The sequence below is a fragment of the Natator depressus genome, chromosome 2, assembly GCF_965152275.1.
Source record: "Natator depressus isolate rNatDep1 chromosome 2, rNatDep2.hap1, whole genome shotgun sequence".
NCBI classification, from domain to species: Eukaryota; Metazoa; Chordata; order Testudines; family Cheloniidae; genus Natator; species Natator depressus.
The window spans coordinates 33,677,004-33,701,725 of NC_134235.1; positions in this window are offsets into that span (position 1 = coordinate 33,677,004).

Consider the following 24,722-nt stretch of genomic DNA (forward strand, 5'->3'; position numbering starts at 1 on the left):
TTGTGATGTCTGCAACAGTGTTAGCAACATACAATGCTGATCTGCCTCCCCAGGAGACCCCCTGAGGGAAGGGGCCATTGGGTTGTGACATTCCCCCCCTGGACCCCGAGTCAACATTTTGTTGTGAGGGGTCACCACTTAGGTTTTCACCCTTCTTTTGACACGGTGGCTAGGGTCACTGTTGGTCTCCTACATAAACAGCAATATCACACAAACAAAATGGTTAGGGCAGTAACAATTGCATACACTAGCCAGTAGTGGCTTCTGGCTTTATTAGTAACATAGCATAACATGTCCCCTGTTGGCATAGATGCCCCCTCCAAATGGCAGGGGCAAAGGCAGCTTTTTTCAAATTAAACGTGTGCTGCAACACGGTAAAGGAGGAGGCATCTGTCTGGAATACGGTCAGTTGTTCCCAGGTGTGCATTAAGGGCAGGAAAACATTGGGTGTAATTCATGAAAAATTAAACACAACATAGTTAGAGTTGTTAGCCATACTTTGCATAACCACGGGCCAATGCACAGAAAAATTTTGTGCCTGACAGTGTAACAGCAAATCAAGGGGCACCCTGGGGTAGATGGTTCTCCAAACACATGCAGAGGTATTGGAAAACATGTGGGCCTGAGTGGGGGCATATCCCAATGCCTCCCTTTCCCAGCAGATGTGTTGACGCACCTTATAAAAGTGGTCTGGCATTGCCTTTTCTCTACACATCATTTGAGGGGGCTTCATAGGCCACAGCTGCCAAGTGTTGCCCTCTGCAATCCATATGTGCTGATAGTCAGAAGATGTAGTCAGCACATACAGCTTAGCCATGTTATTGTGGGGAGCCACCTCCCACACGTTGCGATGGACCACCCAATTCCAGATAATACATGATGCCACATTCCCAGAATGCTAAGCCACAATTGCCACCCCCCCACCAATGGATAATTGACCTTTTTTTTTTATTATGGCTAATTTTGAACAGTGGTAAAATTAATAAAGGAGGACAAAAGAGTCGGACACCCGAGGATTCCCATAGATATGTGCTACCATACATACACTGTATTACACTAATAAATTTTGCAGGCCTGAAGCAGTAAGAGTGGTCCCACCACTCCTGTTTGGGTATTCCTGGGCTCTCGCTATTACTGCCTTGTTCTGTTAACAAAGCAAAAGGGTAAAAAAAAGCAACAACATAAATGCACCTATTGGGGAAATTGAGGCACATACAAAAACTTTCTAAGTCAGTAGTTGTTTTGTTACAGCCCTTCCTGGCTTTTGTCATGGATGTTGTTTGCCTGGTTTAGGAGGTTACAACAACAATATTGCAGGGGCTTCAGCAGCCATGAAGCCTAGCCAAAGAGGTGGCTCAGCAGGAGAGGGTGCCTAGGGGACAGAGCTGCTCTGTGCTCCCTAGGGGCAGGACACAGGGCTGTGGGGTGGGGGGAGCAGTTGAAGAGGGTACTAAGCCCCTGCCCAGGGGGCAGCTGTGGAGCCTGAAGGTCCAAGGCGGGGAGAGGCTCGAAATCGCTTTCCCCTCTCTCCTGCCCCACTCCAGAGCCGGCACACAACAGGGGCTGTGTTGATGGACCGGCAGGGGGAGTGGCCTGGCCCCATGCACTGAAACTTCACCCCGCCACCAACCTCGCACACCCCACCCGCATTGTCGGCCACTGGACCCTCCCACTCACCGTTGGTGGGTGGGTGCCTGGCAAGCAGGATCCGGCCAGCAGCAGGACCTCCAGTACTGATGGTGGAAGAGGCAGAAAATACGGGACAATTTGCCCATTTTTAAGAAAAGGTCAGGACACCTGCAGGAGACCTTAAATACAGGACTGTCCCTCAAAAACGGGACGTCTGGTCACCCTAGGGCGAGGGAACCAAAGAAGGACTCTCAATTCTGACTATCTTCTCTCGCCGGGGGCCCTAGGAAGTCAAATCTTCTCCCTACCTAGAAAGCTCAGTCTTTGGAAAGGTGCCATAGGGTAGGGTTGTTTTCCTCTATGTCTCCTGCAGACTACATGAGAAACAAAAGAGGGTTAGGAAGGAAGTAAACAAAGTTATCTTTGCTCTTTTATAGTGGCTCTGTCTGGCCTGAGGCCCTGTGTACTTCCCATCTGAAGCAGCGAAACCTCTAGTGTATTAGCTCTCATTATCATGAAACATTATGCATATACAACTGTGCCTGAAGTAGCACATTGAACTGATCATCCCTTTCTTTAAAAGTTTAATTACTGTACATTTTCACTGGCAGTTTCAGTACATTTCAGTTACATCTATGTGAACGTATTGGCTCCCTCTGGTGGTTGACTGAGCATTTGAAAAATTCTACTTGTTTCAACAGGAACTCCATGTAACTTGATGGATAAGTTGGTTGGATGCTGATGTCTATATATCTGATGCAGCACAAATTCGGAGAAGTCTTTAAATATTGTTGTTAATCTGTTGTGTATTGTCCTCATCACCTGCATCTGCACAAATATTTTCCGAGAGTGCTATGTGTTCATGTGATGGGGCAGAGAGGCCTCCATGCGGACAATGAGAAGGTTAAGGAAAGCTGGTGGACCCAGCTGATCCTGCCCTGCTACACCTGCAGCCAATGTCAGGTGTGGAGAGGAGAGCTAAAAGGAGAACTAGGTCAGTTTGGGGATGACGAGGAGAGCACAGCTTGGCTTCCCTTTGTAGCCCAAGTGTGCTTCAACAGCAGCTGTGGGACCTACAAGTTGTGGACTAAACTGTGGCATGTTGGGAGAACTTCCTGGTTCCTGCCAGGATGTACCTTCTGCCTCACCCGGCAGGAAGTTTCAGCACTGACTGAAGCTGGGAGCATGAGCAGGCAAGCAGAGAAGAGGCTGCTGGACTGTAATCCTGTTCTATGCTTCTTTATGGAATAAAACCTTGTTTCTGGTGGTTTGTCTGAGTGGCCCTGGTCTGACATGAATACACACTGACACACAACGCAGAGCACACAGAGGAGCCTCAGGCCCAGTTTCCCAAAGTTGAGTAAAAAGTCACAAGGCAGACTTGCCCTATTTTGAACAACCTTATACTGGGCCAGTGAGCAGGAGGGGGGCTACACCCTGATGAGAGATAAGCCTGGTTGCAGTCCTGAGAAAGAGCTCACTTACTAGCTGGTTCAGCCCTTATAGAAGGGACAACCAGAGCCTGGGGGACTGGTGCAAGCATGGACTGTTTAGGAGACAAGCCCTGAATAGAAGGGTGGGATCCCACTGAAGGTTTGTGGGATGACCAGAGCTGTATTTCTTTTGTTCCCATTACCTTTGGACCTTAATGCCCTGGAAAGGGTAGAGCTGAAGGGTGGACTGGGCCTCACAGATACAGAAATGTACTAGCAGAGACCCATAGCTGGGTGAATTGGTCCTGAAGGGACACAAGGGGGTACCATGCTGGCAATGTGGTTAGTTGGTTTTTTCTTTTTTTTTTCTTTTTTTTTTTGTCATCTTGCTGGTGAGAAGGTGCTTTCCTAGTTACCACTTAGGGCAAATTCTATTGATCTCAGTGGAGCTACACGTGATTTAAACTGGTGTGAGATCTTGAATCAGGTCCTAAGTCTTCTATTCACAGTAGGCGTAAAGGGTATGTCTACCCAGGCTGCGGTAGTGAGCTTCCCAGCCCAGGTCAACAGATTTGAACTCACGGGGCTCTGACAGCACTCTAATAATAGCTGTATAGACTATTCCCATCCCCATCCTTAGGCTTCAGAGCCCAAGCTCCAGCCTGGTCGGTGACTTCAAAATGCAGACTAGGCCGTTATTTTTAGAGTGCTACTGTGAGCCCCACGAGCCAAGTTTGTTGACCTAGGCTGGGAGCCTTGCTGCCACAGGTTGCGTAGACATACCCCAGCAGACCTTGCTGAGATGCTCCTGCATGCTGTTCAAGTTCTGCTGGAAATAGTCAGGCAAATATAGAGCCACGTTTTGTGAAACCTCCTTGATGGTAAAACATGTGACTCTTTCCCCCTCCCCTCTTCTCGCTAGTTTTATTTTACTAAAACAATTCACACAGGACCATCTGGTTCCTGATTTATAATCAAAGCAATCCCACTGAAGTCAATGGACCAGGTTCTCTTCTCATTTTGCACAGGCATAAATCAGGAGTAACCTCACTTGACTCAGTGGATTCAAGCAGTGTAAAACTGTAAGTGACATCAGAATGATGTCCAAGATCTCATAAATACCCATGATCCTAACTCTATGCAATTGATGAAATTTCTGTGGGAGTTTGGCCTGAGACAAGAGTGTTGATTTCGTGTTCTGAAGATGCAGTGATTTATTCCAGGCAGGTGGCTTGATTCTGTGCTTGCTGATATCCCTTTGTGAGGGGGCATTGCTGACCTAGTTTGGCTAGGTTTAAAAGCCAGGCACTAGCGAACACTGGAACTAGAAGGTAACAGAGAAGTTTCTGTGGGAGTTTGCAAGTGGGATTTTGAGGGGACTTTTTTCCATTTCCTTTCCTTTCCTTTTTTCTAGGAATAGGGTCTAGGAAAAGAAGACAATGATGGCTACGGAGACAGCACTAGAAATGACCAGAGGAGGAGAGGAGACGAAGATGATCAGATGCAGAAGCTGTGGGATGTACATCATCCTTGAGTGGGTGTCTGATGGAAGCTACTTACACATGAACTATTGCCTGATAGAGCTCATGGCAGAGAAGATCCAAGGATTTGAGATGCAGCTGGAGATGATGATGATGGAATTCAGATGGGGATTTTAAAGTATAACACAGGAGAAAAGAGAGGAGGTGGCAGACACAAATCAAGATTTACAGACACCTGCTGAACAAAAGGAACTGGAAGGTGAACTGCCACAAGACAAGAGTGATCCATGGAAGAATGTGACCATGAGGACAAGTCTGAGGAAGAGGCCAGCTAGCAGTGGTGAATTTGAGTTGAATAACAGGTTTGCTGCACTGGGGAATGAGGAGGAGAAACAGGCAGAAGATGGGGTGCTAAGGAAGAAAAGAAGGGAAGCCAGTCCTTGCAGAAGGGAGGAAGAGATGGAGATAGCTAGGGATTTGGAGCCTAAGGAGAAATGAGGATGATGTACAGGGCACTGCAAGGGAGCACAGAAGACAGACTCATACCAGCACCAGGAAGAGACGGGTCTATGTGATAGGGGACTCTGTACTCAGAAGAATCTACAGGCTGGCACCAAACCAGATCCAGAGAACAGAAGAGTGTGCTCTCAGCCAGGAGCAAGGATATGAGATGTGGATGTGAGATTGAAAAGGTTCCTGATGGGAACAGGGAAAAATCCACAGATAGTGCTGCATGTCGGGATGAATGACACTGCTAGTTTCGCACTGGAATGGATCAAGGACAACTATGCTGGGCTGGGAAAGATGCTTAGAGAAGTGGAAGCTCAGCTGATTTTCAGTGGAATACTTCCAGTCCCTAGAGAAGGAAGGCAAAGGTGTGACAAGATAATGAAGATCAACAGATGTCTCAAGGATTGGTGCTATGAGAAAGGTGCTATGAGAAAGATTGACTGTTGGGAGGCATTCACATTAGCTAAGGACTTCTTCTTGGCTAATGGACTTCTGGGGTATTAACCTTCTTGGATAAAGGCTGACATGAGTGATAAGAATGACTTTAAACTAGGAGATGAGGGGAGAAGTTTGGGAGAGACTTGTGAAATCTCCACATCTGGATTCAATACACAGAAGCAGGAAAATCAGTTGATGAAGGCATACTGAAGGATAATGGAACACCACAGGATAAGAGTATGGACAGCAAGGTGAAAGGAAGTATAAATATTAATTGGAGTAGTAGTCATGGAGGTGTAACAATTAGTGACAGGACAATATCTAATCTGACTAGAAAACTGGGTGAGGTCCGAGGGAAACAGCTGAAATGCTTGTACATGAATGCAAGGAGTCTGGGTATAAAATGGGTGAACTGGAACTACTGATGCAGGAGGTCAAACAGGATATTATAGGGATTACAGAAGCATAGTGAAATAACCCTTTAGTACCCCTATTCCAGGCACGAGGGCATGTGCTGATTAGGAGAGCTAGGAATAAAGGTAAAGGTGGCTGACTAGCACTGTATATCAACGAAGTTGTAAACTAAAGAAATAACTAATAATATGGACAAAACAACTGGTTTGGATCAAAATCACTTTGGGAAAGTATTGTAAAAGAGATTCTATTAGGATAATGTTAGGGGCCTGCTTTAGAACCCTATGGTCAGCCTCCAATATAGATAGGGATCTCTTTAATATTATTAGAGAGAGAAATACTTTTCGGAATTGTGTCAAAATGGGAGACTTTAATTTTCTGGGTATAGAATGGAGAATAAATGCTACTAATACGGGTAGAGCCTAATTATTCCTGGATGCAATAGATGATAGTGTTCTTCGTCAAACTGGCACCAAATCAACAAAAGGTGATGCAGTTTTAGGCTTGGTTTTGATAAGCAGTGAGGATATCACAGAAGAGCTAGTCATAGGAAATAACCTTGGATCGAGTAATCACAAACTGATTCATTTTAAATTAAATGGAACAATAATCAAAACCCGGTCATTAACTATGTTTTTTGATTTTGAAAGTGCAGACTTTGGGAAATTAAGGGAATTAGGTAAATGAATCAACAGGATTCAAGAGCTCAAGGACTTAAATATGGAGGCCTGGAATTTCTTCAAATCAACTATACAAAAACTAGCTGAAATTTCACCTAACTGGATGAATATCCACTTCAAAAAGGTTATTAGAAGTAAGCAGAGAACCTATAGGGCATGGAAGAAGCAATTGATCAGCAAAGAAAGTTACATCATGGAGGTTAGAAAATGTAGGAATAAACTAAGAATTGCTAAAAGTCAAGCTGAATTAGCTCTTGCCAAGGAAATTAAAATAAATAAGAGGGTTTTTCTAGTTACATAAATACAAAGAAAATAAGGAAGGAGGAGGCTGGGCTGCTATGCAGTGTGAATGGGAAGGAGATTAAAGATAGTTTAGGTACAACTCAAAAACTAAATGAATACTATGCCTTGGTTTTCAATAGAGATGATAATATGGGACGTGCATGAAAGCAGTATGGTTGATAGATATGTGTCTAGTAATGGAAATTACCACATCTATGGTGGAAGAAACACTTAAAGAGCTTAATGCACTCAAATAGGGAGGATGAGATCATTTTCATCACGGAATATTCAAGGAACTTGAAACATGAGATTGCTCATACAGTAGCAAGGATTTTTAATGTATCTATTTATTCATGGGTAGTACCATATGATTGGAGAATAGTTAATGTTGTATCTATATTTAAGAAAGGAAAAAAGTGATCTGGGCAATTACAGAATGATTAGTCTGACCTCCATAGTATGGAAGGCTTTAGAACAAGGAAAGAATAATTAGGTAAATGGTAAAGTGGATGTAATGCAATATGGTTTACCAAACATAGATTATACCAGACTAACCTGATTTCCTTCTTTGAGAAAAAAACTCATTATTTAGCTAAGGGAAGTGCAGTAGGTCTGATGTACTTGTGCTTCAGTAAAGCATTTGACATAGTGCCACATGGGAAATTAGCGAAGACGGGGATTAGCAGAAGAATTGTAAGGTGGATAAGGAAATGACTAAAGGGGACAAGACAATGGGTTGTGCTGAAAGGTGAATTATTGGATTGGAGGGAGGTTAGTAGTTAAGTTCCTCAGCGACTGGTTTGGGGACCAATCTTATTTAATATTTTTATCAGTGACTTTGGCACAATAAGTAGGAGCGTGTTAATGAAATTTGCTGATGATACAACATTGGGAGGCATTGTCAATACAGAGGAGGATCAGAATATTATACAGGATGATCTGGATGACTTTGCAGACTGGAGTGACAGAAATGGGATGAAATTCGATAGTACAAAGTCATGCACTTAAAGTTTAATAAGAATTTCTGATACAAGCTGGGGACTCATCAGCTGGAAGCACCAGAAGAGAGACTGGGTGTGTGAGCCGATCACAGGGTGACTATAAGCCACCAATGTGATGTGGCTGTGAAAAAGGCAAATGCCATCCTAGGATGTATCAGGCAAGGCATTTCCAGTAGAGATAGAGAGTATTACTGCCATTGTACAAGGCACTGTTAAGACCTCATTTGGAATATTGTGTATAATTCTGGTTATCCATTTTCAAGAAATATTAATTTAAACTGGAAGGGGTGCAGAGAACAACTAGAGGGCTGCTCGGGGGAATAGAGGGCCTATCTTATGAGAAGAGACTGGAAGAGCTTGTCTTGTTTAGTCTAGCAAAAATGCTCAGAGGGGATATGATTGCTCTCTATAAATACATAGGGGGTGTAAATAGTAGGGAGGGTGAAGAGCTATTTAAGCCGAAAGACGATGCTGGCGCAAGAAGAAATGAATCTAAACTGACCATGAGCAAATTCAGGCTAGAACAGTGGTTCCCAAACTTGTTCCGCCGCTTGTGCAGGCATGTACTGAACGCCGCTTCCAGCAGCTCCCATTGGCTGGGAGCAGCGAACTGCGGTCAGTGGGAGCCACAATCGGCCGAACCTGTGACCGTGGCAGGTAAACAAACCGGCCCGGCCCGGCGGGCTTTCCCCGCACAAGCAGCGGAACAAGTCTGGGAACCACTGGGCTAGAAATTAGAAGGTTTCTAACCAGCAGTGGGCGAGGTTCTGGAACAGCCTCCCAATAGGAATTGTGGAGGCAAACAACTTAGTTAGTTTTAGGAGAGCAGGACAAAGTTAGTGCAGTTGTATGATGGGGTGCTTGTGACGCTAAGGGGCAAGGCTCAACAGCCCTGTCGCTCACTTCCAGTTTATATATTGTATTCCTAAAAGTTCATGCTTCAGGGTTTCAGCCAGCCACCTGCGGGGTTAGGAAGATTTTTGCCTCCACACACCTAGTGTGTTCTGGGTTTTTTTAATCTCCTTCTGATGCAGCATCAAGGATGGCCATGGCTGGAGATGGGATCTTGGACAGGGTGGGCAAGGGCTCTGAGCTTTTTTTTTTTTTCCCAAATACTTAGTTGGTTGGTTTTTGCTCAGGGGGTCAGGATCTAACTGATCACCATAAGTGGGATTTGGAAGAAATTTTCCCCCAGGTCAGATTGGCATTGACCCCTGGGTTTTTGGTTTGTTTTTTGTTTCTGTGTTTTGCCTTCATCTGTAGCATGTGGGTACAGGTCATTTGCCAGGATTATCTGGATATATCTCAATCATTTCCCTGACATTGTGAGGGCCTAATGCACCGGTGCACCTCAGTCTCTCCTATTCTCTGCCTGTGGCACGTAATAGTCTAGGCTCCCATGGGCTGTGGTGCTTTTGTCTGGTTTCTGTTGCTGGGTTTGGTGTGTGGCTACTGGGTGGTGTTGGTGGCCTGTGACATTCAGGAGGTCAGACTAGATGATGTGGTGGTTCCTTCTGCCCTTCAATTTTATGACTGTGATTCAACCCACTGAGATCAATGGGACTACTCACTTGAGTAAAGTACATATGTAAGTTTTTAGAGACTCAGGGCAGGATTTGGGCCATTTTATGTACTCTCCCCTTTGCTGTTGCTTTTAAGTCCTACAGCTAGTCTGTACTTTTTTAAAAAATATTCAGTTTCCTAAATATTTTCTGTGGGTGACTGTTAGCCGATGGCCAAGGATGTTTGGTGAGGTGCCAGCTATGCCCGTTTTATACCATCCGTGACTTTAACCGCTAGGACGCACTGTCCCTTCGTGGCGGGCAGCTCGGGCTAGGCTGACGGATGCCCCAAGGTCCTAACCACCTGTGACTTTAACTGCTAGAGCTCAGAGCTCCTTCGCAGCGGGCAGTCAACACTGACTGACAGGTGCCCCAATGGCAGCACTAAGAGCCTCTCCACACCCATGACTTTAACTGCTAGAGCTCAGAGCTCCTTCGCAGCGGGCAGTCAGGATTGACTGACAGGTGCCCCAAGAGTTTGCCCCGTGGAGGCGGCACAACTCAACGCTAGGCTCTTAGTACTCTCACCTAATGGCCAGGCTTTATAGTCAAAACGGCTGAGGTTCTTTAATTGTGTTGGCTGCTTTACAGTAAACCAGAGAAACAAATCAGGCTTATGCACAAATGGTTACCAAAATTTATTAAACTAGATTCTAATCATGTGGTTACAAAATTGCTAGTGCCTACTTATTTAAATGTAGAGATGTTACACACACAAACAAGTTACAAAACTGAAGCTACAATCCCAAAGAAAGAAAACAAAGCATAGAGCTCTATTTCAAAATATGTGTACACTAAAGATAGGAGATCAGGTGTGGGTGCTTCTTACCCTCCTTGCATCTCTCGATTCCAGCGGTGCCAAGCCAGGATCGGTCACGCAATTCCGCGGAAAGACGAATAAGGGACAAGGCTTAGGAACCCTCTTAGCTGCAGAAGCCTTGGGAGGCTGTCACTTATCTGACCAGCAGATAGATAGTGAAAAGCACTCAAAAATCATGGTGCTGTAGGTCCCCTACTTATACCTCTGTACTCCTTTATTCTCTTTCTCCTTTCGTGTGCCAAACTGGGGCTGGTCTATCTGGGTGACGCCAGCTCTCGCAAGAGTAGTTTACACTTGCAAGGGAGAGAAACAATAAGTGTCGACTACTGGACATTCCTTTTATTAGGGTAAATATTTTCCCACCTAGGATGTTGGTGTGTGTGCATCATGCTGTTTTAGTAGGGGCTAAGAGCCATGTCTGTCACAGCGCCTCTGCCTGCTGTGAGCCCAATTGTTGTATATGTTCCCAGTGGCACGTTGTAGCAGCACACCTGTGCTTCTCTCAGCTTCAAAGGCTGTGCTGGAATTCATGTTAAGTGCCCTGTGGTTTTTGGCTCCCGTGTGTTTCCAGCAATGCTGGTCTGAGGGGGGTGGCTGGCTGTCTGGCTACAGTGACATGGCTTTTGTGATTCTCATTTAGCATAATACCATTTTATTCACACAGGATTTCTGGATATTGTTTCAAATAATGCACAGAAAGTTAACTGGAGAAAACTGTAAATAACCTCAGCCCTGCATCTAATTTCTCATGCTGTTCAGGTGTTCCAGAAGGAATCAGGTTCTTTTTTTCATAGTTGTCCTTCTCACAGCTTTACTCATATATCAATAAAATGCATTCCCAGGCACACTAGTCTCTTGGCATAATCATTCAAAAATACCATCTGTGCTTTGCTGGAGACTTTATTCTTTTATGAAACTGGCAGTGGCCACAAAGTTCATTTGAATTCCCAGTATTCATAATCATCAAACAGTCTGAAATTCTCTTTTTAGAGCCAGCTTTCTACATTGAGAGAACTCCTACGGTACAGAAAACGAAACCACTTATTTTTCCCTGAGAGGGGAAGAAGGGATGCTTCCATATGTCTCACGGAGCATCCTACATCTCCTCCCACATTTTAGTCACCAACTTGATAGCTAAGGAAAACTGGATGAGACTCCCTTAAAAGCCTGTCAGCACTTGCTCTTTGATCATCAGTACAGATTGCTGTTGACTTTAAGGAAGCACATTTTCCGCCCAGGGACTGAGTATATTGCCTCTAAACAGATCATATTTAAAAGCTACACTAATGACATATGAAGATACCTTAAATCTTTGGATGGATTCCACATCACTGGCAATTTTTAAAGCAAGAGTAGATGTTTTTCTAGAAGAGGTGCTCAAGTACAAACAGGAATTATCTTTGGGAAGTTCTATGGCCTGTGTTATGCAGAAGGTCAAATTAGATGATCACAGTGGTCCATTCTGGGTTTATAATTTATGAATCTATGAAATCATAAAATACTTCTCAGAAAAAAACCACAGCCCAATATCTTCCCACTATAAAGCTGAATTACTTCCCCTGTTCTTAGTGTAAACTGGGCTTAGAATGGAGCATGAAAGTTCCTTTTTGCCTCTTCCTATCTCTTTAAAATAACTGGATGCAGTTTTCTCCATCTCTGCTAGGCTCCTGCAGCTTTTGAAGCTCTAAATATAACAGCAGAAAGTTCAGACATGCTGAGCCCCTTGTTCTGTTGAGTCTTTCCACACTGAACTTCTTTTTTTTAATCTACAAATTCAGGTACACAACATAAATCAAATAGTTGGTGGAACAATTACTTCTTTTTCTGTGCTTATTTTAAATCTGCCAATCAAAGGTACTAGATGGCACAGAAGGACATAAAAGTTCTGGGACTGATACTGCTCCCATTGAAGAAGATGGCCCATAGTTCAGTACTTAAGAGGTCCATCTTTTACTGTAAACTGAAGAATTGAAATCCCATATGTCCAGGCTCTCTTTTTAGTGGGCAGTATTATATTCCTCCTCAGTAATATTTTCTGGCATGTGGAATTACAGAGCTTATGTGAGACTAGCTGATGCAATTAAATTTCAGTGCAGTGTGTCTGTGTAAGGAGCAGAACAAGGCAGTATTCTTCAGGGTGGGTGAAGCTATTTGAAAAAAAAAAACAAACCAACCCAAGAGCTGGTCCAAACCTCAATCCAAATGTGACTGAAACCTGAACTTATTTGAAAGCTTCACTTTATTAGAAAGAATAATTACTCTTCCCCTCACCCCTGCCCAATCTAAGGTCTAGACTGCCTTTAACAGAGAAAAAGGATAGTCCAGGGATTATGGTGCCACCCTGGGACTCAGAAGATCAGGCTTCAAGTCTTTTCTCCACTATGGTCTTCCTGTGTGACCTTGGACAAGTCACTTAGTCTCTCTAGCCTCAGTTCCCCATTTGTAAAATTGGGATAAGAGTATTTTCCTACCCTCAGAGGGACGTTGTGAGGATAATTAAATTAAAGATTGTAAGGTGCTCAGGTACTACAGCAATGGGGTCCTTAGATAGCATAGATCCCCTACCTTTATCATCCCTTCCCCAAATCCATGGGCCTTCGTGTAGTACTTGAAATGTGGAGTCTGGCCACCATGGCTGGGCAGACTGCCCTCCTCAAATTCTGCCCATTCTGGGATTACCTTGAGACCAAAAACACATGGTTTTCTGACATAACTCCACTATATCAGTAGAGAACTTGACCCACCATACATACTGCTTCAGACCAGAACAAGATGAGTGATATAGTTAGTTAGACCTAAACTGAGGTGTAGATCAGTAAGGGTAGGAGCATATGGAGATATATGCCTGCTGGAGCCAAAGGACACCTTGAACTGAGTTGCACAGAAATTATACTATAATTAGGATGTAGGACAGAGAGGAGGGACACAAAGAATCATAGTCGTTGAATTCAAATCAAGGGAACAGAAAGATGGGAGCATGGTTAGAAGACATGGAAAACAGAAAGATGGGGGGGGGTGTCACAGAATGGGAGATACATGAGGTTTGTCTGGGAGGTTTGGTCAGGAAATGCAAGTATAAACTGAAAAAATGTTATTGTCGAATTACATGGAATATTCTTGGCAGAAGCTAATGTGCTGTCATGCTTCTCTATTGCCTTTCTTTTGTAACCAAGTAGAAAGGTCTCATGGTTAACAATATTTTTTCTCATTGTACCTTTCTCTGGCTAACCCTATTGTACTCTACTCAAACTAACTCTGATGTCTGCCTTCCTGAATTCCTAAAACATAGGGAGTAAATGAAATTTAAGATTTCACCAAAAGCCACTCCAGAGAGGAAACCAAACAATGCAGGGAGCCAGCAACTCTCAGATTCTGTTTTGGAAGCACAAAACTCCCTGGAATTCTCTAGATCAGTGGTTTTCAACCTGTGGTCCGTGGACCCAATGGTGCTGGATCAGTTTTTATAGTGAGGGTGCTGAAGGCAGAAACAACATATTTTGGGTTGTTATTACTACTTCAAGCCAGGGGGTGTGTGTGTGTGCAGCAGCACCCCTAGTTCCAGCACCTATACGGGGGTCCATGAAAGGTGACTATAAAAATAAAGTTTCAGATCCCAGAAAAGGCATTCCATTTTTCTGATCAATAAATAAATATGTGAACATCCCCACCTAAAGGTCAAACCTAGAAGTGTTGTTGCTACCAAAGGAGCCCTAAGTTTAGTGCCCTTTCTCACGCTGCATCTAATGCCATGCTGAGCACATGCAACATTTATACCTGAATTCTGTTCAGTCAGTTTTCAGTCTAAGATGTACATGTTAGGGGACCACAGGTTGAATTTCCAAAGGAGTCCACACTTCCATTTGAAAATTTTTAGGAGGCCGCAAATGAAAAAAGGTTGAAAACCACTTTTCTAGATTTGAACAGAGGAAACCTTTAATTACATTAGCTGAAAAAGATAGCCTTGGAAGTGATCAGAAAATTCTGACAAAGCATTCTTTTGTCAGAATTTGTCAATTCATCAAGATACAAATATTTCACGGAAACAAAGTTCCAACCTGCTTCCCTGCCTGACACCATGGCAGTCTGCCAGGTGGGCTGATGGGGAGTTGAGAACCTACAAGCCCTGGGTCCCAAGCTCGCAGCTCCTCAGCAGCCTTGGCTCTGGGGCAGCCAGCCATCACATAATTCAGTCACCTAAATCATTCACTATTGTTAGTTAATGATGGAACTAGACAAGCCATCCTTCATTTCTCTCCTGTTACTACATTTGACAAACTTCTAAGAGGATTCTGAAATCTGCAGACTGTGTGTGTGTGTGTGTCCAAACCAGGATTAAATACCTCCTCAGATTTTAAATCTCATGTTACAGCCTGTTGATTTATTGAAGTAAAAAAGTAAGCTTGAGAATTGTTCAGTAGAAATTACTACTCCCTGATAAACAATCAGTGGAAGTCATTCTTCAATTTTCCATGTTTAAATTGTGGGTTTCTCTAATGCCATCAGGAGTTGCAAGCAAAGATGTTCCAAGTAGAAAAGAATTTAACGCTGGTGTAGGAATATCCAAAAGAACTTTCTCAGCAAAAGGCTGCTAAATAAATACCTGCCTATATTCTACAAAAGAGTTATTTCAGATAAAAATGAACAAAAATTAATCTCTGAGAGTTCCAGAAACTCTTAATTTCTTTTACATTTTTGTGTGCAGTACTGTTGTAGCTGTGTTGGTTCCAGGAGATAAGAAAGACAAGACGGGTGAGGCTGTCTTTTATTGAATAAACTTTTATTGGTGAGAGAGACAAGCTTTTGAGTTTACACAGAGCTCTTCTTCGGGTTTGGGAAATGTACTCAGGATGTCACAGCTAAATAGGAGGTGGAACAGATTGTTTAGCATAAGTAGTTAACACATATTTCTATATTGATGACATCTTCATCATCTGGACCCATGGAAAAGAAGCCCTTGAGGAATTCCACCATGATTTCAACAATTTCCATCCCACCATCAACCTCAGCCTGGTCCAGTCCACACAAGAGATCCACTTCCTGGACACTACAGTGCTAATAAACAATGGTCACATAAACACCACCCTATACCGGAAACCTACTGACCGCTATTCCTACCTACATGCCTCCAGCTTTCACCCTGACCACACCACACGATCCATCGTCTACAGCCAAGCTCTGCGATACAACCGCATTTGCTCCAACCCCTCAGACAGAGACAAACACCTACAAGATCTCTATCAAGCATTCTTACAACTACAATACCCACCTGCGGAAGTGAAGAAACAGATTGATAGAGCCAGAAGAGTTCCCAGAAGTCACCTACTACAGGACAGGCCTAACAAAGAAAATAACAGAACGCCACTAGCCGTCACCTTCAGCCCCCAACTAAAACCCCTCCAATGCATTATTAAGGATCTACAACCTATCCTGAAGGATGACCCAACACTCTCACAAATCTTGGGAGACAGGCCAGTCCTTGCCTACAGACAGCCCCCCAACCTGAAGCAGATACTCACCAACAACCACATACCACACAACAGAACCACTAACCCAGGAACCTATCCTTGCAACAAAGCCCGTTGCCAACTGTGCCCACATATCTATTCAGGGGACACCATCACAGGGCCTAATAACATCAGCCACACTATCAGAGGCTCGTTCACCTGCACATCCACCAATGTGATATATGCCATCATGTGCCAGCAATGCCCCTCTGCCATGTACATTGGTCAAACTGGACAGTCTCTACGTAAAAGACTAAATGGACACAAATCAGATGTCAAGAATTATAACATTCATAAACCAGTCGGAGAACACTTCAATCTCTCTGGTCACGCAATTACAGACATGAAGGTCGCTATCTTACAACAAAAAAACTTCAAATCCAGACTCCAGCGAGAAACTGCTGAATTGGAATTCATTTGCAAATTGGATACTATTAATTTAGGCTTAAATAGAGACTGGGAGTGGCTAAGTCATTATGCAAGGTAGCCTATTTCCCCTTGTTTTTTCCTACCCCCCCCCCCCGCAGACGTTCTGGTTAAACTTGGATTTATGCTGGAAATGGCCCACCTTGATTATCATACACATTGTAAGGAGAGTGGTCAGTTTGGATGAGCTATTACCAGCAGGAGAGTGAGCTAAGTGTGTGTGTGGGGGAGGGTGAGAAAACCTCGATTTGTGCTGGAAACAGCCCACCTTGATTATCATGCACATTGTAGGGAGAGTGGTCACTTTGGATAAGCTATTACCAGCAGGAGAGTGAGTTTGTGTGTGTGTGTGTTTTGAGGGGGGGAGGGGTGAGAAAACCTGGATTTGTGCTGGAAATGGCCCACCTTGATTTTCATACACATTGTAAGGAGAGTGGTCACTTTGGATAAGCTATTACCAGCAGGAGAGTGAGTTTGTGTGTGTGGTTTTTGGAAAAAAATAAAACGGGGGAGGGTGAGAAAACCTGGATTTGTGCTGGAAATGGCCCACCTTGATTATCATACACATTGTAAAGAGAAAAGAAAAGGAGTACTTGTGGCACCTTAGAGACTAACCAGTTTATTTGAGCATGAGCTTTCGTGAGCTCACTTCATCGGATGCATAGCATATCGTGGAAACTGCAGAAGACATTATATACACACAGAGACCATGAAACAAAACTTCCTCCCACCCCACTCTCCTGCTGGTAACAGCTTATCTAAAGTGATCATCAAGTAGGGCCATTTCCAGCACAAATCCAGGTTTTCTCACCCTTCCCCCCCCCCACACAAACTCACTCTCCTGCTGGTAATAGCCCATCCCTCTTTGAAACCTCTCTTTATAATGCACATGATAATCAAGGTGGGTCATTTCCAGCACTAATCCAGGTTTTCTCACCCCCCCCCCACACCCCCCTCCAAAAACCACACACACAAACTCACTCTCCTGCTGGCAATAGCTCATCTTACAATGTGCACAGCAATAATCCAAGTTTAACCAGAACGTCTTGGGGGGGGTTTGTAGGAAAAAAACAAGGGGAGATAGGCTACCTTGCATAATGACTTAGCCACTCCCAGTCTCTATTCAAGCCCAAATTAATAGTATCCAATTTGCAAATGAATTCCAATTCAGCAGTTTCTCGCTGGAGAGAGTGGTCACTTTGGATGAGCTATTACCAGCAGGAGAGTGAGTTTGTGTGGGGGGGGCGGAGGGTGAGAAAACCTGGATTTGTGCTGGAAATGGCCCAACTTGATTATCATACACATTGTAAGGAGAGTGATCACTTTAGATAAGCTATTACCAGCAGGAGAGTGGGGTGGGAGGAGGTATTGTTTCATGGTCTCCGTGTATATAATGTCTTCTGCAGTTTCCACAGTATGCATCCGATGAAGTGAGCTGTAGCTCACGAAAGCTTATGCTCAAATAAATTGGTTAGTCTATAAGGTGCCACAAGTACTCCTTTTCTTTTTACATATTTCATGGAATCATTCAAGGTGAAGTGGCCCATTAACACCCCTCTAGGGCGGGATGGGGGAGAGGAAAAAGAAAGCTGGTGGAGGTGCAGTTTAAGTGGGTTATAGACTGTTGTAATAATCCATAAATCCAATGCCTCTATTCAGTCCATGATTTTCAGTGTCTAGCAAAGTTATGAATTTAAGCTCCCAGTCTCATCTTTTGAAGGTGTTGTGCAGATTTCCTTTGAGACTGAGGACTGAAAGGTCAGCTATAGAGTGATTGCTTTGTGAAAAGCATTTGCCCACAGGTGATATGTGGTCTTGTCTTTTATCTATGAGTTCATTTGAGAGCATAGTGATTGTCTGATTTCACCCACATAGTTATTCTTGGGGCAATTAGTGTACTGGATGAGGTATATCACATGTTGTAATAGTCATGTGTGGGACGCATGGATCTTGAAAGGTCTGTTGTGGGGTGTGTTGATCTTAATAGCAGTGGAGATATGTGTACAGATGTTGCATCTGGTCTGGTGCTGCTTTCAGTTGGTATATCCTGGACTGTAGGGTCTCATGGGTCTAGAACCCAGGACTCCATGCTGCCACCCAGCAGCAACTGTAACCAGCCTGTGCTCTATTGCCCACAACCTGCTGTGGACACAGACCTTAGGAAGTCCCACCTCAAGAAGTCTGACAGCAGTAGTTGCATGGTTCCTGATTGGCTTCCCACCCTATAGAAACACCAGGGGCATTCCAGGAAGTGTCCAGGCTACAGTGTGGATCTTTTGTGGTTGCTATGACCATTTCTGCACATTGCTCCTGAACTCCTGGCATCAACCTTGGCTTGATTTGGACTTTGCCTCCTGACCTGGACCCTGAAACCTGACTCTAACCTTTGGTATAGACCCTCGCCTGGAACCTGACCATGAGCTCCTCCGCTACTCTCAGCCTCAGGTTTGACCCAGCTCTGATCCTTGGTCCTCACGGTCCTTGTTAGGATCCTAACAGTTTGCCTGGACCACCCTAGCCCATGGTGAAGGCCTATACTGGGGGAACATGGAGGCAGTGGGCTATTCCTGCTCGGCATGCCCCAGGGGGTACTGGAGATGCCTGAATGGGTTGGCCACTCTGAGGAGGAGCTCCCCATGCTTCAAGTGCAAGTATCGCTGCTCGCAACAGAGAACCAAGCTCTGCGCAGGTACTCAGCTCCATGATGAAAATGCAGTGCTGTGGACCCAACTGGCACAGCACACCACAGACAATCAGCTGGTACAAGAACAGGTGGCCTGGCTGCAGGATGAGAATGCTGCACTATAGGTATGCACTGCGGCCACATACCTGGATCCAGTTCCTCTCCCAGTACGTTTTAACGGGGACCACCAAAAGTTCAGGAGGTTTATTAATCAGTGCTCCTTGCTGTTTCTGCTTCGTCCCTAGTCCTACCCAACTGACCAAGCAAAAGTTAGCCTCCTAATGGGGAGATGCATTGGACTGAGCCTCACCCCTACTTGAATGAGTGTGTCCGACACTATTGGACTGGGATGCCGTCTTCCTGGCATTTTCTGCCATATTTTATGATGCCCACTGTGCACATTTGGCTGAGGTGGCTCTGCAAAAATTCTAGTAGGGGCAGGGACTGGCCTCCTCCTATGCCTCCCACTTTTGGCAACCAGTCTCTGACACTGAGTGGAATGAAGCAGCTCTGCTCTATCAGTTCCAGGGAGGACTACGTGAGGAGATTAAGGATGAGCTAGCTCATGTGGAGGCCCCAACAAACTTGGATACCTTCATTGACCTTGTCATACACACTGATACTAGGCTCAGCAAGCAACATGGGGAAGACAGGATGTTTGTGCTATTACCTGGCCAGTGCCCCTTGGTACCTTTTGCCAACCCACACCCCGAACTCATGCAGCTGGGTAGCATCCACTGCCATGTGACCCCTGAGGAAAAGGAGCACTGTCACAGGCTGTGTTTCTACCTTGAAGGATCCAGCCATACTCGTGCCAACTGCCCATCCTGAGCTCTAGTCCAAGCAGTTTGGGAAATGATCAAACCCAGGCCAGCTAGAAGGGGTTCGCCTGGGTAATCCTCAAGATACTGCACCCCTACTCCTCACCTAGGCACATCCCAGGCATGGTGAGCACTCACTGCACCTTGAAGTCCAGATTTGACTCCTTGTTCCAGGAGAGCCTTACTGAATCCCCCCACAGTGGGTGCTGGTGGACTTTGGAGCAGCAGACCACTTCATAGATGCTCATACAATCCAAGCCCTTTGGTTGAATCAGAATACCCAGACTGTCCCTAACCTCCTGGAAACTATAGATGGTTCATACCTGTTATTGGGGGCAGTGCCTCTGGAGTTGCCACTCAGGACCATCAGGAAGTCCTTCAGTTCAGAACGATCCACTCACCACACTTCCTCATAATCTTTGGCATTTCATGGCTGGTGGCTCAAGATCCACACATCCTCTGGCAGGAGCATCAGGTTAGCTTCTGATCCAAGTTCTGCGTGAAGGTCTGCCTACACGCACACCATCTGATGAACCCCAGAGCCAAGACATGCCCCTCGGGCCCTGACCATGGGTCAGGTGGGACCACAACATGAGTTGACTCCAGAAATGTCTCCTGTGGTGGGCTGTCCACCCAACACAATACACTAGAGGAGGAATTAAATTTTCTGGGACTGGTCAGCTTGAAAAAGAGACTACTGAGGGGAGATTCAATAGAGGTCTATAAAATCATGAATGGTGTGGAGAAAGTGAATAGGAAGGAGTTATTTACCCCTTCACATAACACAAGAATCAGGGGTTACCAATGAAATTAGTAGGCAGCAGGTTTAAAATAAACAAAAGTAAGTACTTCTTCCATGGTCAACCCGTGGAACTCATTTCCAGGGGATGTTGTGAAGGCCAAAAGTATAACTGGGTTCAAAAAAGAAAAAAAGTTCCTGGAGGATGGTCAATCACTGCCATTAGTCAAGATGCTCAGGGATGCAACCCCATACTCTGGGTATTCTTAAATGTCTGACTGCCAGAAGCTGGGACTAAGTGACAGGGGATGGATCATTTGATGATTGCCCTGTTCTGTTCATTCCTTCTGAAGCACCTGGCTCTAGCCACTATCAGAAGACAGGATATTGGGCTCGGTTCATCATTGTTCTGCCGCAATATACCCATTCTTAAGCTCTTATGGGCTTGTGGCCTATGTCATTGGACTGGAGAGATGGAACTTCCCTGGTATTCAACACACGCAAGATTATGTGCAAAATGGCCACTCGATGACTTGGGATGAAATCCATAGTATCTATGAGATACTACAGTGATGAGCACAGAATAAGAACTTAAATAGAATGGATCTAAAGTGCCTAGAAAAATACAGATGTGCTAGTGATGTGGAGCTGTACTGAGCAGGCACCTCATTGAATCCCCTGAGAGAAACTCTGGCAAAATGCCCAACACCATGATCAATAACATCTATCTTCCTAGACAAAACTTTCAATAGAACATTAAGGGGTAAGCAGTAGTAACCCCGATGGAAGGGAAGCATGGTCCAGCAGTTAAGATGCTCTCCTGGGATGTGTGTTGGAGTCCCTGCTCTGCAACAGATTTTCTGTATGACTTTGGGCAAGGCATTTAGCTTCTTTGTACCTCATTCCCCATCCATAAAATGGGCTTAGACTTGAGGTGGCTATTAGTCTAACTACTAAGCGAAGAAACTGCCACAAATTGGCCCTACCATCCCTTGGCGTTGGAAAAAAGGGAGGATTCATAGATTTGAAGGCCAGAAGGGACCATCATGATCACCTAGTCTAACCTACTGCACAACGCAGGCTACAGAACCTCACCCACCCAGTCCTGTAATAGACCTATAACCTCTTGATGAGTTACCGAAGTTCTCAAATCTTGATTAAAGACTTAAAGTTACAGAGAATCCACCATTTACTCTAGTTTAAACCTGCAAATGACCCATGTTCTACGCAGCAGAGGAAAGTGTAAAAACCCCCAGAGTCTCTGCCAATCTCACTTGGGGGGAAATTCCTTCCTGACCCCATGTAGGGCAATCAGTTGGATCCTGTACATGTTGACAAGACCCACCAGCCAGACATCTGGGAAAAAATTCTCTGTTGTAACTCAGAACTCTCCCTATCTCCAGTCACTTGGGATATGGGCCACAAGCCATTGTAGGCAGTCTCATCATACCATCCCCTCCACAAACTTTTCAAGCTCAGTCTTGAAGCCAGTTAGGTCTTTTTCCCCCACTGCTCCCCTTGGAAGGCTGTTCAAGAACTTCACTCCTCTGATGGTTAGAAACCTTTGTCTAATTTCAAGCTTAAACTGGTTTTGGGACAATTTATATCCATTTGTTCTTGTATCAACACTGGCACTTAACTCCTCCCCCTACCTGCTATTTATCCCTCTGATATACTGGCAGAGAGCAATCAGATCTCCCCTCAGCCTTTGTTTGATTAGGCTAAACAAGCCACATGTCTTGAGTCTCCTCTCATAAGGTAGATTTTCCATTCCTTGGATCACCCTAGTAGTCCTTCTCTGCACCTGTTCCAGTTTGAATTCACCTTTCTTAAACATGGGACACTACAACCGCACACAGTATTCCCGATGAGGTCTCACCAGTGCCATATATAATGATAATAACACTTCCCTGTCTCTACTGGAAATAGCTCACCTGGTGCATCCTAGGACTGAATTAGCTTTTTTTCCATGGCTGCATCACACTGGTGGCTTATAGTCATCCTGTGATCAACAATTATGCTCAGGTCTTTCTCCTCCTCTGTTGCTTCTAATAACTACGTCTGCAGTTTACAGCATTCTTATTGCTAGTCCCTAAGTGTATGACCTTGCAGTTTGCACTATTAAATTTCATCACATTTCTATTACACCAGTTTTCAAGGTTGTCCAGCTCTTCTTGTATGATATTCCAGTCCTCGGTATTGGAAATATGTCCCAACGTTGTGTCATCTGCAAATTTTATTAACACAGTCCCACTTTTTGCGCCAAGGTCATTAATGAAAATGTTAATGAAGATTGGTCCCAAGACTGATGCCTGAGGAACTACACAAGTAACCTACTTCCAACCTGACAGTTCACCTTTCAGCATGACCTGTTGTAATCTTCCCTTTAACAAGTTCCTTATCCACCTTTCAATGCTCATATTCATCCCCATCTTCTCCAATTTAACTAATAATTTCCCATGTGGAACTATACCAAATGCCTTAGTGAAATCCATGTAGATTAGATCTAATGTTTTTCCTTTGTCTAGAAAATCTGTTATCCTATCAAAGAAAGATCAGGTTGGTCTGACATGATATACCATTGGTACGATTATGTTTTATTTTATCCCAATTGCCATTTACCTTTCTGTCCCTAACAACTTTCTCTTTCAAAATTTGTTCCAAGACCTTGCATACAATTGAGGTTAAACTAATGGGTCTGTAGTTTCCTGGATCACTTTTCCCCCTTTCTTCAAATTAGGCACTACATTAGCAATTCTCAGGTCATAGGATATGACTCCTGAGTTTACAGATTCATTAACAATCCTTAGTATTGGGCTTGTAATTTCATGTGCCAGTTCCTTTAATATTGTTGGATGGAGATTATCAGGGCCCCTGATTTGGTCCCATTAAACTGTTTGAGTCTGACTTCCACCTCTGATATAGCAATTTTTACTTCCATTAGTCACCCTGCCACTACCCCTAAGCTCCTCATTACCCTTATTAAAAACTGAGACAAAGTACTTGTTTAGGTGCTAGGCCATGCCTAGATTATCTTTAATTTCCATCCCATCATCAGTGTTTAGCAGTCCCACTTCTTTCCTTGTTTTCTTTTTATTATATAGCTATATAATCTTTTGCTGTAATCTTTAATTTCCTTTGCAGGGTCCAACTCTGCTCAGCTTTTGGCAAGTCTCACTTTCCCTACACTTTTTGACCTGCAGGAGGTAGCTTTCCTTAATGATCCATCTCATCTTCCATTCCTTATAGGCTTTCTCCTTTCTCTTAACCTGCTTGCTAATCCAGCTTGATGAATAGTAACCCCTGGTATCAGTGGATAGTAACCTCTTCCATATGACAGCGTATTGACCTTTGTAACTCTGATCCAGGTCCCAATCATATGATGTGGGTTAGGATTATAAAGTTAACATGTTGCATGACAAGGCACAGTATCTACTCTCAGATGGTGCCACAACTTCAGTTGTGATCTGTATATTTGTACCTAAAAACATAGGTGTAGAAATCTGAGTCCCAAATCTTGGAAGTAGAAAATTGCACCTGTGATTTTTAGAGGCTGCTTTTGGAAATTTGCCACCAAAGGTTACAGGAATTTTTGGAATCAGATGCATACAATGAAGAATGCTGATAAGTGCACAAAATGAATGCAGACGTTCCCATGCAGTCATTGCTATGATATGAGGCACACTATTAACAAGGCAGGCCATTCACTTTTCAGAAATACAGCCAGAATAGCCAACTGTTTGTTTGTTTTGGGCTTCCATCAATCTGCCAGCTATTCCTGAACTTCTAAACAGCGACATTATCCTCTAACACCCGAGTGCCACTACTGCGCAGAGTGGTAGATAAGTGTTTCACATAGTGCAGGGACTTTACCCCAGAGAGGAAAGATGTATATACTATCATGTATATACAGAGCAACAAAGGGCTCAGTGCAGTTTAATGGGATTTTTTTCTCTTTTCAGAAGAAAAGAAGAGCTTTAGTTTGTATTGTTAGATGAGCTATTTTATTTATTACAATAGAAAATGGTGTTTTCCTCTTCCCATGACAATCACGTGACAATTAATAATCAAAAGGACCGTGTCTATTCTTTTCTTTATTTTTTTGTTCTAGGGGTAAAAAAGAAAACAACAACTTATTTTGGGGGAGACAAAACCCTTTATTGCAAGCTAGCCAAAGGCAGTCTCTATCTAACATCTCACTGCAGTTCTGCTTTTTAAATTGATTGCAAATTGTGTCATATCAGATGTGAGGTAAACCGAGGACTGCAGATTGCATAGATAACATGCATTTGACTGGGG